A 6,548-nucleotide genomic window follows, 5' to 3' on the forward strand; every position below is an offset into this window, starting at 1 on the left:
AGACAAGTTGTTTCCAGTGTTGTTTTGTTCCACATATTGAGCTAAATAGCTGCTGGCTGGTGTAAATCAGTAGGAGAGTTTGAGGCTGTCAACTTACAAGTAGCTTTGTACCTGCCTTCTCTCAATCCTGCACATTCATAGATCAAGTGTAGGAAGAAATTCATTCATTTATTTATTTTAACTTTGGAAAATTTATAAGTCACCTAGTCATTCATGGTGACTCAAGGTACCTTACAGGTAATAAAAATACAATATTAATGAAATTAAAAAACAAAATAACAAAAAATAATAACCCCCAACCCCATATCCCAGTGACAACACACACTCATATCAGCCATTTAATGGGCTCCATTCCACTCTGCACTCCAGAGGTCCCCTGGTAGAATCATGTCTTCAGAGCCTTCCTAAAGAGTGTTAGAATGGGAGCCAGTATAATTTCTGGAAGAGTGCTGTTCCAAGGGAGGAAGCCACCATGGAGAAGACGTTTCCCAGGAAATGCACCTCCTTAGGGGACAGGACTTGAAACAGTTCTTGCCTCTTTGCTCTAGTGGGTCGGATGGATGTGATGGCAAGAGTCAAGTACACTCAATGGGAAAATCAGCAAGAATTCAGAAGTAGCTCCTGATACCACTGCTTTTTGTTTACTCTGTCATTCTATTTGTCTTTGAAATAAGGAAGCATCTCTGAAACAATAACTGAATCGGTTGCCTAACTTTAACTGTTTTTCTTGTCTACTATTCCTTCTTCTAAATTTCCATTATTTTCGTCCTTGATATTTATACACTATGGATTCTTTAATGATTTATGTATTAAACAGATAATTCTTGGAATAATTCTACAGTAAATTAAGTGTTGTAAGTCTTCATCAATCAACTACAACTGTTTTGAAGAGGGTTATGATTTGATATAAGAGTAAACTAATAAATCATAACTAGCAAGGCAGCACTATCAAAGTGCTGTTGGTCTTTATAACCTGGTATGATTAAAATAGTAAAAGAGAAACAAAAATAAATTTTGTAGAGAATGTCAGTTGGTCTTACCTGAACTGCATTTCTCGAAGTCCTGTGGGATGAGTCACTGATGGGTTATTCTCACATCCAATCTGCCCAGAGACTGAGGTTAAAGTTGAAGCCACTCCCCTCTACTTCCTCTGCATGGCTCCAATTTAATCGAAGGTTAATGTTCCAAAGAAGAACCTAGTAAGGAAGTGTATAGGAAAGACAACACCCAAACCCCTAGGACCCTAACTGACATGCACATGTGCAAGATCAGAGATGGCTGCCAGGCGTTTTCGCTCTGAACCAACCAGGCGAAAAACGCTGAAAAATCTTTAGAAAACAACTCTGCACCTCTCGGAAAGGGGTCCCTGGGGATGTCCGGAATTCAGGGGACCCGAGGAATCCAGATTTTTTGGGGGGTCGCCACTCCTAGGCGACCCTGGACCATCCAAATCTTGGAGACTTTTGTGCTGCCTGTGCTGTTCGGCGGTGGGGGAGGCGGCGCTTTGCTGGTGGCAGCGGCAGCGTCTTCCAGATTTTTCAGTGTTCCTATTCGACTTGCTGAGCTTTTAGGGGCTTCGTTTGATTGCCATCGTCCCAGAGAGGGGGTGAGTGAGCTGGACTATTATTGGGACTGGATAAACTGGGCAGCTGGCTTTGCGGCTGGCTTTGCCTGGCATTGCAGCAGCCCTTCCAGACAACCCCCCCTCCCTGTTTGGCCCCGCTCCCTTGCCGACGCTGCCTCTTTCCTCCTCCGTTCCTTGCCCGGCTTGTTTGACGCTGCCTTTTTCCTCCTCTGCTCCTTGCCTGGCTTGTTTGTTTCTTGCCTGGCCTGGCTGCTTTCTTGGCGCGTTTTCTCCTCTGCCCACCCTTGCTGTTGTGGGCTCTCCCCCCATGTCTTTTGCCTGGCACCTGGCTCTCCCCTGCTCTGGCCTCTCAACATCTGGCCTCCTCTGGCCATGGCCTCTGGGCTTTTGGACTCGCTGGCGCAGCCCCATCTGGCCTTGACTATTACCATCATTACCATCATTATCATCATTACCACCCGTCATTGCCCTTGGGGTATTATCTTGGATAGCGCCCGCGCAAGCCATCTCACTGAGGCACACTCGACTCTGGATGGGTTGGGGCACTTACAACGAGTGCTGAGGCCCCCGGACTTGTTGGTAACATCTACAGTCTGTTCCTTGGTTTGCTCCCTGGTACATCTGTCCAACGGAGGGAGCGACAGAAGATGGCAAAACTATAAGAGGGGATTTAATGTTTCTAATGTATCCCCCCTCTTTCATGATCCACCATGGCCACCCTGGACTTTAGACTCTTTAGACTCTGGACCTTTTATTACACCTTTCCAAGAACGAGGTATACCATTTGCTTACCACCTGTATACCATCTGTATACCACTCTTGGTGCTTAGCTACCTCAAATCTTTAAGATCTATCTGCACAGCTATTAATCTATACGTGCGCAGTGCTCCAAAAATTTTTTAGGAATGCGGTGTGAATGGTATGCCTGACTGATGACTGTACCCACTTTTTAACTTTATTACTATTGTATTTTTTGTGTTTTAATTGACCTATGTGGGGAATGCATGGATGAGTGGATGTATTTATGTGAGAGGATGATTGATTCGAAGGGCCTGTTGGGAAATGCAGGACCTGTGGGGGTGGGTGGAGGGACTACGGACACGGGAGTGGGCCAGAGCGTTACGGTCTTAACAGGGAGGGGCAGATATGGCAGGGACTTTAGGGCTGGCCATTACCGACGAAGGAGGGCTCGCTACGTTACAAAGATCCCTCCTTCCGGCCCTATGAGTCCCACTCCAAGGCCAGATGGCGTGAATAATCAGGACCCTGGTCTCAAGCTGCTGCCGCTAAATGCCAGGTCTGTAGTTCATAAGGCTCCCCTCATTCAGGACTTAATTTTAGATGAGAGGGCAGACCTGGCATCAGGGGTGGGTTTCTCGCCCCGTTCCAACCGGTTCGGTTGGAACGAGGCCAGCAGCGTCCTCGTGCATGCACGTGGTGTCCTCACGCACACATGCGGCATGCGCGTGCACGCACGCGGCGCACGCATGCGTACTAGCGTCTGCGCGATGCTCCAGCTGCTCCTGGAGGATTGCGCAGGCGCTGTATGCGTTCTGCGCATGCGTAGAAGCGCAGAATTCGTAAAAACCGGGTAAGGAGCGGGCGTGGGTGTGCAGGCACGCGCGGGCGCGGGGGGGGCTTCACCGTTCCCAGAAGTTACTTACTTCCAGGTTCGGCGACCAACCAGATCGCAGGGACTGGTGCGAACCGGTTGAAACCCACCCCTGCCTGGCATGTATTACTGAAACCTGGCTGGGCCCGGAGGGAGGAGTCCCCCTCGTAGAGATGTGTCCAGAGGGCTTTCAGGTGCTTCATCAGCCACGAGCTCAAAGAAGGGGTGGGGGTGTGGCCATTGTTATCCGAGAGTCTCTAGTACCTCGTAGGATCCCTGCTCCGGAGCTTGTCGGGTGTGAGTCCCTGCTGGTGAAGTTGGACCTCAAGGGTCAAGTGGGCTTGCTGTTAATGTACCTGCCTCCCAACAGCGTTGCAGCAGCCCTCCCCTCGCTCCTCGAGTCGGTAGCCGAGCTGGCACTTGAGTTCCCCAGGCTTATGGTTCTGGGGGATTTCAATTTGCCTTCGCTCGGTGAACACTCTGATAGAGCGCAGGAGTTCATGGCTTCCATGATAGCCATGGGCTTGACCCAAGTAATCCAGGGCCCAACTCACTCGGCGGGTCACATGCTCGACCTCGTATTTCTCTCGAAGCAGTGGAGTTGTGACCTTGGTCTGAGGGGTAGTGAGATCTTACCCCTGTCATGGTCGGACCACTACCTACTGAGGCTTGACTTTTGGAGACCAAACCCTCACTGTAGGGAGGAGGAACCGACCAGGTGGTTCCACCCCAGGCAACTTATGGACCCGTCGGGTTTTCAGACGGAGCTTGGGGTTATTCCTGATACTCTCGCCTGCAGTCCGGTGGAGACTCTGGTTGCTGCCTGGAATTCAGCAGCGACAGAGGCTCTTAACCGGATTGCGTCTTTACGGCCGATCCGAGGCACTGGATCCAGGAGGGCCCCTTGGTTTACTGAGGAACTCCGGGAGATGAAGCGCCGAAAGAGACGCCTAGAGCACCGATGGAGATCCAGTAAGTCCGAGTCAAACCGAGCACTTTTAACATCCAGCATCAGAGTTTACATCCGGGCAGTTAGGACGACAAGAAGAACATACATTGCCTCTCTGATTGCTTCTGCTGAGTTGCGCCCAGCCGCCTTGTTCAGGCTAACCCATTCCCTCCTAAATAGGAGGGATACGAGCAATCCTTTGCAAGGCAGAGCTGAGGACTACATCCAATTCCTCGTGGATAAAGTTGCTTGGCTTCGGGCAGACCTGGACTCCAATTCTGCAGAACCAGCTGAGGCACCAAGGGATAATCTGGTAGGACATCACTGGATTGATTTTCAAGCTGTTACCCCTGAGGATGTGGACAAGGCCATGAGAGCTGTAAGTGCCTCCACATGTGTACTGGACCCGTGCCCCTCCTGGCTGGTTGTTAACAGCAGGGAGGTGACACGGGGCTGGATCCAGGCGGTTGTTGCCGCCTCCCTTCAGGAGGGGGTCTTTCCCCCTGCATTAAAGGTGGCGGTGGTGAGACCCCTCCTGAAGAAGCCATCTTTGGATCCGGCCGTCCTAAACAACTATCGTTCAGTCTCCAACCTCCCCTTTGTGGGGAAGGTTGTTGAGAAGGTGGTGGCCTTTCAGCTCCAGCAGTCCTTGGAGGAAACCAATTATCTAGATCCCTTCCAGTCGGGTTTCAGGCCTGGCTACAGCACGGAAACCGCTTTGGTCGCATTGATTGATGATCTCTGGAAAGCCAGGGATGGAGGTCATGCCTCCATCCTAGTACTCCTTGACCTCTCTGTGGCTTTCGATACCATCGACCATGGTATCCTTCTGCGACGACTGCGGGAGGTGGGGGTGGGAGTCACTGTTTTACGGTGGTTCTCCTCTTACCTCTCGGACAGGTCGCAGTCGGTGTTGGTTGGAGGGCAGAGATCGACCCCTAGGCCCCTAACGTACGGGGTGCTGCAGGGTTCGGTCCTGTCCCCCCTCCTCTTTAATATCTACATGAAACTGCTGGGTGAGATCATTCGATGGCACGGGATAAAATACAACCAGTATGCGGACGATACACAGCTGTATCTGTCCGCCCCGTGCCAACTCAATGAAGCTATTGACGTGATGTGCCAGGGCCTCAAGGCTGTTAGGGACTGGATGGGGGTTAACAAGCTTGTACTCAATCCAGATAAGACCGAGTGGCTGCTGTGCTTCCCTCCTACTAATTGGCCAAGTGTTCCACCTCTCAGGCTGGGGGGTCAAACAGTATGCCCCTCAGACAGGGTCCGCAACTTGGGAGTCCTCCGGCTGACTTTTGAACACCATTTGTCGGCTGTGACCAGGGGGGCATTTGCCCAGGTTTTCCTGGTGCACCAGTTGCGTCCTACCTGAACTGGGAGGCCCTCACAACAGTCACTCGTGCCCTTGTGACCTCCAGACTGGATTACTGCAACGTGCTCTACATGGGGCAGCCCTTGAAGAGTATTCGGCGACTTCAGCTTGTCCAGAATGCAGCCGCGCGAGCGATCGTGGGTGCGCCTCGGTTCACTCACGTAACACCTATCCTCCGCGAGCTGCACTGGCTGCCTGTTGATCTCCGGGTACGCTTCAAGGTGCTAGTTGTCACCTACAAAGCCCTTCATGGTATTGGACCTGGATACTTGAGAGACCGCCTACTGCCAATTACCTCCACTAGACCAATTAGATCCCACAGACTAGGCCTCCTCCAAATTCCATCAGCCGGCCAGTGTCGACTGGCGACTACCCAGAGGAGAGCCTTCTCTGTGGCTGCTCCGACCCTCTGGAATGAACTCCCCGTGGAGATTCATACCCTCACCACCCTCCAGGCCTTCTGCATAGCCCTTAAAACCTGGCTGTTCTGACAGGCCTGCGGCTAAAGACTCGCTGCCCCACTTTGAATGGTATGATTGTTGTGCTTTCAACTATGTATGTTTTTATGTTTTTGTAACTCTGTTTTTATTTCCCCTCCCTTTTTGAGTTGTGAGCCACCCTGAGTCCCTTCTGGGAAAAGGGCGGCATACAAATAAATTAAACCAAACTAAATTAAACCAAACCAAAAAGCCACTAAATCTGCCTCAGGACCTTGCACACTGGCCAGCGCATGGGAGGGAAGTGACTCATTCCACAGGTCTTCGAGAAATGCAGTTCAGGTAAGACCAACTGACATTCTCCGAAGTAGGCTGTGGGAGGAATCACTGATGGGATATAACAAAGCTTGATGTCCATGTGAGGAAATCACTGGGCCTGAGCTCCTCAAGTGTTCAGCACTCCCTGCAGTGCTGTCCTGCCAAAAGAGACCTCAGCCGAAGTGTAAGCATCCAGCCGGTAGAGCCTGATGAAAGGCAAGGGCAAAGCCCACATGGCTTCCCCACAAATATCCTCGATAGGC

Source organism: Thamnophis sirtalis, unplaced genomic scaffold (genome assembly GCF_051295495.1).
Source record: "Thamnophis sirtalis isolate CommonGarterSnake01/CBP01778 unplaced genomic scaffold, rThaSir2_p1.2 scaffold_4, whole genome shotgun sequence".
NCBI lineage: Eukaryota > Metazoa > Chordata > Lepidosauria > Squamata > Natricidae > Thamnophis > Thamnophis sirtalis.